This window comes from Tursiops truncatus, chromosome 8 (assembly GCF_011762595.2).
Source record: "Tursiops truncatus isolate mTurTru1 chromosome 8, mTurTru1.mat.Y, whole genome shotgun sequence".
NCBI classification, from domain to species: Eukaryota; Metazoa; Chordata; class Mammalia; order Artiodactyla; family Delphinidae; genus Tursiops; species Tursiops truncatus.
The window spans coordinates 102,988,208-102,997,964 of NC_047041.1; the positions used below are offsets into that span (position 1 = coordinate 102,988,208).

General features: G+C 58.9%; 1 long non-coding RNA gene across 1 annotated transcript; it reads right to left on the bottom strand.

Moving 5' to 3' along the window:
- Positions 1-6,390: 6,390 nt before the first annotated feature.
- On the bottom strand, positions 6,391-9,681 carry LOC141279418 (uncharacterized). Its single transcript, XR_012333626.1, has 2 exons — positions 9,248-9,681; positions 6,391-7,449 (listed from the first exon to the last, which is right to left on the bottom strand). It is a non-coding gene; the product is annotated as an uncharacterized lncRNA (long non-coding RNA).
- Positions 9,682-9,757: the final 76 nt, after the last annotated feature.

Consider the following 9,757-nt stretch of genomic DNA (forward strand, 5'->3'; position numbering starts at 1 on the left):
GCCTCGGTCTGCAGGAACCGAGGGCTGCAGCTCTGAAGTGGGGACCCAGGCCAGCTGGGTGCAGGGACAACTGGCTTTCCACACCGCCCCGGGCTTGATGCCGTGACCCTACAAGCTGGGGAAGTCGTGTTCTCCCTCTGCCTCTTGTCTGGACTTGCATCCCTGCCCTCTCCCCTCACCTGGCGGGGACGGGGTGGGGGGTGGGGGGCAAGCCTCTCCCCTCCCCCATCTTCCCCACTGCCAAAGGGAAAATCAACTCCGTCTCCAAGCTGCCAATGCCCCTCTGCCCCTCTGTCTGGGCAAAGGCAGCAGGCTAGGAGCTGCCAGTTGGTTTGGGGTAGGGGCTAGAATAAAGACTGTGCCTTTATTCTGCCAAAATCCCAAAGCGGGCTGGGCTGAGGGAGTTGCGGGGAGAAGGGAGAAGCAGAGCAGCGAGAGCCCCTCCAGGCTTTCTGTGGGGTGGTGGGCACAGGTGGCTGCCCTCTGATTTCCAGCTGGGGAACTTGGGGAAGTTCCTGCACCCCTGTGGCTCTCAGAAAGGGATGTTTGTTTGGGGCCCTGCCAGCTCTCACGATCTGGGATTGCTGCCGGGGGCAGGGCAGAGGTTAGAGGAGACACTGGCCCCCTGAGCTCCAGATCCATCTGTCCCACGAAGCGTTGCACAGGTATTTCCTGAGCCCCTGCTGGGTGCCAGGTCCCCTAAAGGACAGAGAGACAAGGAAAACCCACCCCTGCCTTCAAGAATTTCACAGTCTTGTGACAAGGGACACTACTAAACTGAGATCAGAGGATGATGAGGGAAGGAGAGCTCTGGGCGGAGGTGGAGCTTCTGGATGGAAATGTGGCTGGATGGCAGGAGGGGCAGCGGCAGCCAACCACAGGCCGAAGGGCGTAGCTCACGGGGCTGCCTGCCGTGGGCAGAGGGCAGAGGGCAGGACTGGGAGTCAGGATGCCAGGCTTCCAATTGGGCGGCGGGCCTTGGGACAAGCCCACCACCTCTTGGCGGAATGCGCTGTGACCACCTCTGCCTCCCCTCCCATGGGATGGTGGGAGTATCAGTGAGCTGATAAGGAGGATGCTGTTTTGATGCCCTCTCTGGCCTTCCAGACTTCAATCCTTACCATCCGCAGGGGGTGGCAGGTCAGGCCTCAAAGGGTGTGTCTGGGTAGGGGGCAGGGCTGGCACCCAGAGGCGACTGAGCTGCCCTCCAAGGGGCTGGGGGTGAGTCAGTGTTGGCTCAGGGACAGGCTAGGATTCCACCCCTCCCTCCTGCCTCCCCTCCTCCCCCCATAACTGGCATCCCCAGGGAAGGCTCTCTATATGCCCAAAAGGCCCCATGTCCCATGCAGATGCAGAACTGGCATTGAAGGGGCCCTGACCCCTGGGGTGTCCGGGGAAGCCTCTGGTCCAGTCCCCTCCTGGTGGGTGAGCAGCAGTGTGGTATTGGAGAAGCCCACAGAGATGAGTAAGGACATTCACTCATTCATTCATTTGTTCACCAAACATTCCTTGAGTTCCTACTCTGTGCCAGGTGCCAGGGACACAGAGAGGAGGCCTAAGAGGCCCTGGGGTCAAGAGGCAGAGGCTGGCCTGTGCCGCAGGCAGGAGAGGCAGCGGCCGGCCCCAGAGACTCCGCCAGCCTGCTGCAACGCCTGGCATTCCTTGGCGACACACTGCTCCTTTGCGCCTCTCAGGCTTAACTCATGACAGGCATTGAAACGTACTGAGCTCTCACCACGAGTCAGGTTCTGGGCTAAGGCTTTCTGTGAATGATTTCATTCCATTCTTACAATAACCCTAGAAAATAAGACCTGCAGTTTCCCCATGTTACACACGAGGGCACTGAGGCTTGGTAACGTGAAGTCGCTTGTCTAAGGTCACACCAGGAGGTAGAACCAGGGCTGGAACTGAGGACCGTTTGCCTTGAGCACCTCGCCCCCTTAACTGCCCCCACGGCGCAGGCGCAGGGACTCTTGAAAGGAGAAGAGGCTGGATGCGGAGACGGCAGCGCGTGCAGAGCACCCCCTGGCTATGAGGCATCTAACCTGGGGCACGCCTGGTCTCTCTCCTCAGGACACGAGCACGTTCTCTGGGACAGAGAGTCCCCATGTGCCTGGAGCAGGAGACCTGGGCTCTCCTGCCCGCGACCCGCCACACGCGACTAACTGGGCCAACCATGCCACGTGGCCCTCCTGGGTCGGTGAGAGGTGCCAGCCTGGGAGCCTTCAGTCCCCTCAGCTGGAATTGTGGATTCCGCGAGCAGAGCAGTGAGTCTGAATCATGGAATGAGCACTGAGCTGGAAGGCAGACGGCTGCCTGCACACAGAGTCAGGACAAGGCTGTACCTCCTGAGGGCCCGACCGACCGTGTGGCCTGCAAAGCGAGCCGCCGCGGACGTGCACCCCGGGAGGGGCGCCCCTCTGCCACTACGCACGCGTGCTCCAGCGTGACTGTGCAGGCACAGGGGCCACCGAGGGCAGCAGGGGGAGGAAAGGCGGCAGGGAGTGCACTTTCCCCTTTCTTCCAGGGTCAGGAGCCCAGAGGGCCTTGCCTCACCCTGAGCTGGCTGTGATGTCAGCGGAAACCCCAGGGCCAAAGGCCTCCTCCTACCTTAGCAATAGTCCTGCATCCCCCACCTACACCTGGCCCAGCTCAGGCCTCCCGAGAAAAACGGCGCCCACAGCCCGTGCCTCCCAGCCGAGGAGAGGAACCAGGTCCTGCCGCCTGCCTCTCCCCTGCCCTACCTGGGCTGGCTCCCCGTCTGCAAGGATGTCAGGGTGATGGCTGTGTGAGGAAGACAGGGGCAGGAGGGGTACCCTCAGGGGCTCCACCACCACCCCAGTCCGCCAGCAGCTCCCCCGCCATTCTCCGGGATGTTCCATTGCCCTGGACACCCCATGCCTCGGGCTCTGGGACTCCGGCACCCCGGCAGAGGAGCGGGGTTACCTCTCTCTTACCCTGCAGGAGGATCCTTATCCTGCCCTGCTGAGTCACTGCCGCTCCTCCGCTCTGCCCCCTCCTTCCCGCCAGCGTTCCTCCTTCAGCCTTCTCAGGCTTTCTCCAGACTGTCTGGGTTCCACAGGGGCCCCGGGGGCGGGGGGCGGGTGTCAGAGGACAGACTGCACTTGGCCCCTCTGGGGGGCTGTCCCAGCACCGCTGGGAGCTTGGCAGCACATGAGGGTGCCGCTCCGCCTTCACCAGCTGTGTGGCCTTGGGAGAGCCACTTGACCCCTCTACACCTCAGTTTTCTCTTGCATAAGACAGGGGAGATGATAATGATGCCTTCCTCAGTTAACACAAGTCAAATCTCTGGCACTTAACACGCGACAAGGTTAAATATTATCATTATCTGCCCTCCAGGCCCTATCCTCCCTTCTCTGCTAAGGATGTGCCCCGACCCCTGCAAGCCTCCATGTCTACAAGTCTGTCTGTCTGTACCTACTCTGTTCTTTCCACTCTGCCTTCTTCCTGAGGCCTGTCCCCAGCACCCCCATGCTGACTCCCCGCACTGGGCACAGACACAGAACTCTAGAGAGTTCTGGAGTTGGGCCGCCGCTCAGCTTTCCTCCAACGATAAACGATCCTGAGCGTCTGCCTCGGCATCCCAGACAGCTTCCTCATAGGGGGTCAGTGTCTTGGAGGAGGGCCGGCCGGAGCGGGGAGGATGGACACAGGGCACAGTGAGCTCTGAAGCGACCTGGGGAGACAGCCCACCCTGGCTGTGCCGGGCGCCGGCCCCCATCTGTCTGTGAGGAGCTCGCCGGGCCCCAAAGCCTCCTTTCCGAGGTCCACCTCGTGATCCTCGGCAGAGCGCCCTGAGCACGTGTCGGTTTCAGCCGCTGACGGCTGCAAAATGAAAATTTCATTGTTAAATGAAACAGGGACTCAAGAGCTCGGACAGGTGTGAGAACGGCTGTAGTGCCGAGAAGGGAGAGGTCAGAGGTCAGGGGGATGTCAAGGGAGACTTTGAGGGTGGCTGGGGAGAAACCGAGCAGCCAGAGTTGGGGAACCACACCTGGCCTGGAACCGGTTCTTGGGCCGGGAGGAACTGGCACTCGGGCCTGTAGGACTCAGTCACCCCCCCTCAAGGCTTTCTGAAGCATCTCCTGTATGTGCCCGCGGAACAGCATGGTCCTATGGAGACCACACCCTGCCCGCCAGGGGCTGGGGGTCTGCGGGGACAGAGGGAAGATGGTTCCAGAGCCACCCTGCTCTTAGTTAGGGGCCTCATCCCCGCCCTGCCCCCAGTTCTCTGAAGTCTCTCCTTTCCCCCCACCCCCCACCCCGGCACTGTAGGAAGCCCACCTTGGCCAGAGAGGATGCCTTCTGGGCGCCTAGCCCCGTGTTGGACACAGAGCTGGGACCCTCGGGTGCCTGCTTGCCCTCCCCAGGGCAGACCAGCCTGGTCTCTGTGCTGGAAGCTGGGACTGGACACGGTGTCTGTCTCCCTCTGCTGGTCCCTTAGGGGACAGCCAGGACAGAGCGCTTTCCCCAGAGCGGGTGGTCCCATGGCTCCCGAAACAGCGGATGGCGAGGGATGGGGGCACTGAGGAAAGGGTCTGGGGACTCAGGCTGGGCTCCAGGCTGTAGGAACACCAACACTGCCGCCCAGGTTCCCTCGGTCCAAAGCCGGCCTCCAACAGAGGCCCCGAGGGGTGGTCTCAGGGAGGCCAGGTCGCCTCCTTGATGCTTTCCCTGCGGGCCCGCAGGCCACAAACAGCTTCCTTCCCTTCTAACCCATGAATGGAGCTGTCAACCACAGATTTATCTAAACCTTTTGTGAAGCTATTTATACTTCCAGCCAAGACCGCATCTCGGGGTAATGAGTTCCATCGGAGTCCTCCCCTGCTGGGTGAAGCACGCTGCCTTTCGTTTGTCCTAAACTTACCTCACTTGTGCTCCAAGGGGGCCCTGTAACTCCAGCATGCCAGGTTTTGGTGAACAAGCCTGAGCTTCCCCTTCCCGTCTGCAGGTTTAAAAATTCCATCCCATCTCCCTCCACCTTCAGCCCTGCAGTCTGAAGGGACCTGGTCTCTGACCTGTGCCTGGAGCCTAGCAGTGCGGGCACAGCTATTACCTCATGCCAGCCTCCAGTTAGCTGGTGCGGCAGAGGGCACACCGGGGGCCCAGAATCAAGGGGCGGCACGCAGCCCTGCCTACACCCACGCCTCTTCTTGGGGCTGACTTTTACCCCAACCCTAATTCTCTGAGTATTTTCCAGTTCCTGGCCTCCAGAACTTTCCTCTGTAATGTTTCTGTGGGGGGATTTCCCTCTCACTTCCTAGAATGGATTCACCCTGGCTTCGTCCGTGCTGATGTATTTTGTCCCTGGTCCTGACCCCAGAATACCATGAGGGGGTCACTCCAGAGATGGGGGTGCTAGGACACAGCAATCCCAGTAACAGCAACACTGACCGTGTGAACTAAGGGCTTTATTTTTTTTAATAATTTTTTTTTTTTTTTTTGGCTGTGTTGGGTCTTCGTTGCTGCACGTAGGCTTTCTCTAGTTGCGGCGAGCAGGGGCTACTCCTGGTTGCGATGTGCGGGCTTCTCCTTGGGGTGGCTTCTCTGGTTGCGGAGCACGGGCTCTAGGCGTGCGGGCTCTAGAGTGCAGCCTCAGTAGCTGTGGCGCACGGGCCTAGTTGCTCCGCGGCACGTGGGATCTTCCCAGACCAGGGCTCGAACCCGTGTCCCCTGCACTGGCAGGTGGATTCTTAACCACTTCACCATCAGGGAAGTCCCTGGCTTCAAGTCTTGTAACCTCTCTGAACCCTATACTCTTGGGGCATCTGACCTGTTTATTAAACCACTGCTATGTGCCAGGCTTGTTCTGGTTGCTGGGAGAAATGCCAGTGAACAAGAAAGGCCCGGGCAGGGCTTGCCTCTGGGGGCTCGAGGCACCTGGTGTGCCACAAAGGCATGATAGGTGGGCAAGTAGAGCCCCACCAGCTCAGTGCCCCCGCCAGCTCAGTGCCCCCAGCAGCTCAGTGCCCCCAGCAGCTCAGAGCTCCCTTACCCGCTCGGCAACCCCAGAGTCACCAGGCAAATCCCGTCTCCCGTGTGCGCAGCCCAGCAGGCTCTGCCAGAGGCTTTGGCACAGTCAGGCCCTCTGGTTTGTCTCTCTCCAGTCGAGTGGAAGCCCACGAGGGCAGGGAGTTTCGTCGTGTGCTTTCTTTCCTACACTCAGGAAAGCGTGTCTAACACGTGTTAAATGAACGAATTACTGAGCTCTGAGGATTCTGCGATTTCAAACGTAACTAGTTGAGTGAGAAGCGGTGGTTGAACGGAAGATATTTCCAGACAGAAAATTAGTTTAAAAGTTTGAAATGGTAACCACCTTCATCCGTTCCATATCCACCCCTGATATTCACACACACACACACACACACACACAATCACATACTTGTGTACTTGAAGGAGACCACCTCTACTGTGGGGTATGGCGAAGACTGTAAGAATGTGGGGTTTGAAAGGATCTTGAGAGAGCATCTCATCCAACCCCCTCATTTTATCAAGGAGGAAACAGGCTCAGAGAAGGGCCTCGACTTGCTTGAGGCTGTCTGTAGCAGGGCTAGAGTCGCAAGGTCCTCGTCCGCCGTTGTGTGTTCTCCCTTCTGGACCTGAAGGGCCTTTTCGGCTACGCCAACTGCAAGCCTGGAGAGGCTGCTTGGCCTCCGATGGGAAAGCTCCCTTCCAGCCCCACAGCCTGGGGGAAGCAGGCCTGCCAATTCCAGCTCCTCTCCAGAGCTGCGGCTAGGTGAGGGGCTCAGGGAAGCCGAAGGGCCCCCTCGGGATCACAGCACGTCAAGGTGGGAAGGGACCTCAGTGAGTATCTCGTGCCACCAACCACACTGTACAGCCGCAGAGACAGGAGGGACTCGCCCAAAGTCACACAGCAAGTCAGCGTTGAAGCACAGACCAGAGACCCAGGACTCCCGAGTCCTGGCTCTAGGCTCTTTTCTCGTGTCTGAACCCTTCAGAAGGGTCAGGTGCTTCCCAACTTTTGGCAGGTGTGTGCGTGCAGTGGAAGAAAGACTCATCAAAAGTCCTGAAGCGTTGGGAATTCCCTGGTGGTGCAGTGGATTAGACTCCGTGCTCCCAACGCAGGGGGCCCGGGTTTGATCCCTGGTCAGGGAACTAGATCCCACATGCACGCCGCAACTAAGAGTTCACATGCCTCAACTAAGGAGCCCGCCCGCAGCAACTAAGACCTGGTGCAACCAAATAAATAAATATTAAAAAAAAAAGAGAAAGTCCTAAAGCGTTTACATCTCCCTCTCCCTTCCCCCGGGGCCTTGCTCCAACGACCTCGATGCCACAGGACCCTACTGGTCCCATAGGTGTCAGGGGCAGAGACACGGGTGTGCGATTAGTCACACCTTCCCCTCCCTGCCTTCCAGGGAGCTTTGGCATCTATCTTCTGTTCCAGCTGGGCTGCTCCGGCAATGGCTGTGGGGAAGAGATGGAGAAGCCATGAAGGCTCTGCTGATTTTCACTGGAATAAAAGAGAGAGGACGAGATCCAGAGAGAAGGAGGAAAGTAAGGAAGAGAATAACGAATGCTAGGTTCCTTGGGGGGCAGGGGTTTGCACAGAATGTGGGGGGACAGCTATTGTTCATGGAAGGGTTGGACTGTGGGCAGAGGCTGGAAGTTTTGTTCCTTTCATCACAGCACCATGCTACGTGCTACGAGGGAACCAGAGGCAACTCGGCTACACTTGGGTCACACACCTATTCACTGAACGCATACTTACTGATCACCTGCTGAGGGCCAGGCCCTGCGGGAGGTAGAGGGATACAGTAACAAACAAAACAGACTAGGTCCCTGCCCTCATGGAGCTGACATAACTAGGGGCATTAAAGAAGTAGACACTATGAAATAATGTTGAGTTGGGAGAAGTGCTGTGGATAACCCAGAGCAAGGGCTTAGCTAGACAATGCAGGGTGGGGGGTGGCGGGTGGAGGGGGAAGAGGAGAAGGCCTATCTGAGGATGGGCAACTGAAGCTGAGCCCTAGGAAGAGAAGGCGCCAGCCTATGAGAAGGGGAAAGAGCGTTCCAAGTAGTGGGGACAGCTTTACAGAGATCCCAAGGTGGAAAAGGATGTGGTTCGTTCAGGGAACTGATGGGGCCAGTTCTGATGCACAGGAAGGCCACAGACAGGTGGAGAGATGGGTGGGGCCCGCTCCTTCCTGCAGGTTTGGGGTAAGGGGTTTAGAATTTTTTGGGGGGGGGGCGGCCAGGACTCACGGCTTGCTGGATCTTAGTTCCCCCACCAGGGATTGAACCCATGCCCTCAGCAGTGAAAGTGCGGTATCCTAACCACTGACTGCCACGGAATCCCCAAGGGGTTTAGAGTTGACGGCAAGTATAGTAGTTGGGAACCACTGCAGGGTCTACACCAGGGAGAGGCGTGACACAGTTTACATTTTAGGAAGGTCACATTGATGCTGCTTGGAGAGTGGACTGGAGGAGACAGGGAACCACCCAGGGAGCTCCCACAGTCATTCGGGTGAGAGATGATGGTGGCCTGAGCCAGGACGATGGCAGTGGACATGGGAGAAAAGGACGAAGTTGCCATCTGTTTGAGAGGCAGAGCAGTCAGGGCTCGCTGGAGGCTTGCAGTATGTAGGGTGCGGGAGAGCATGGGGTCAAGGATGACTCCAGGTTTACTGACCTAAAGCCTGGGTAGAGGGAGTACCATTTACACAGACCCTGCTAAAAGGCAAGAATAACCTCTCCCAGTGCTCCAGGGAAACTTGGTGAAGGAGTGGAGCTGAAGGCAAGGAGAGGAAGAAACAAAGTGGGGTCCAGGACTGCAGGCCAGGAGCAGGAGGGCAAGGGGCCCACAGACAAACATGGCCTCCTCACTGGGGACAGTACCAGAGGGGCAAGTCCAGATGGGCCCTAAAGGAACGCAGTGGTGCCCAGGGCCCTTCAAAGCACACTGGGTGCTGCAGGGAACTAGAGGTCAGGGAGCCCCTCCAGGACTTCCCTTCCAGTTCACGCAGCGGAGGACCGAGGCCCAGGGCTAGGGGAAGACCTGCCCGCCGATGAAGCCCCTCCTTCGGCACAGTCCCTTGGTCGTTTTTCAAAGGGCCACATACGCATGCGTCTAACCTCAGAAAACGTTTCCAGCCCTTCCCGTTAGTGACCCTCCTCATTTGGCAGCGCTCACCCCTCCTCTCACAGACCCACTTCCCTCCCAACGGGGTCAAAGCCCCATGCACCGCTGAGCCTTTACTCTCACCTTCCCCTGCCAGCCACACCCTTCTACCCCTTTCTGTCCGGAGAATCTTCTCTTCCTCGGGATCAACGCAGGATCCTCGAAGCCAGAGCGAACAGCCACTTCCCACCCCGGGATCCTGCCGCAACGTGCTTTAATTTCTTTTTAGTGCCAGTGGTTGCTGCTTCTGTGCGTGTCCCCGGCTCGGATTGGGTGCGACGGTCTGCCTTCGACCCCGTACCCACGACAGACGCCCAGAAAATCCGTTCTAAATTAGTGACCCAGGCGGGCTCGCCCGCACATCTCCGGATTCGCTTCCCCACACCCTTTGAGCGCCTTGCGTTCGGGTGCGCAGCCGCGCTGGGCCCCGCTGACAGGCCCGGCTCACCCGGGGCGCTGAAGGGCCGAGAGAGGCCCTGGACCCCGCGAAGAGACAAGCCAGGAAGGCGCCCGGCGCTCCCGGATCACATGACCGCCACCAGCGGGACTCTGTCACGTGACGGCGCAGCCGGCGAGCGTTTTTCTCACGTGACG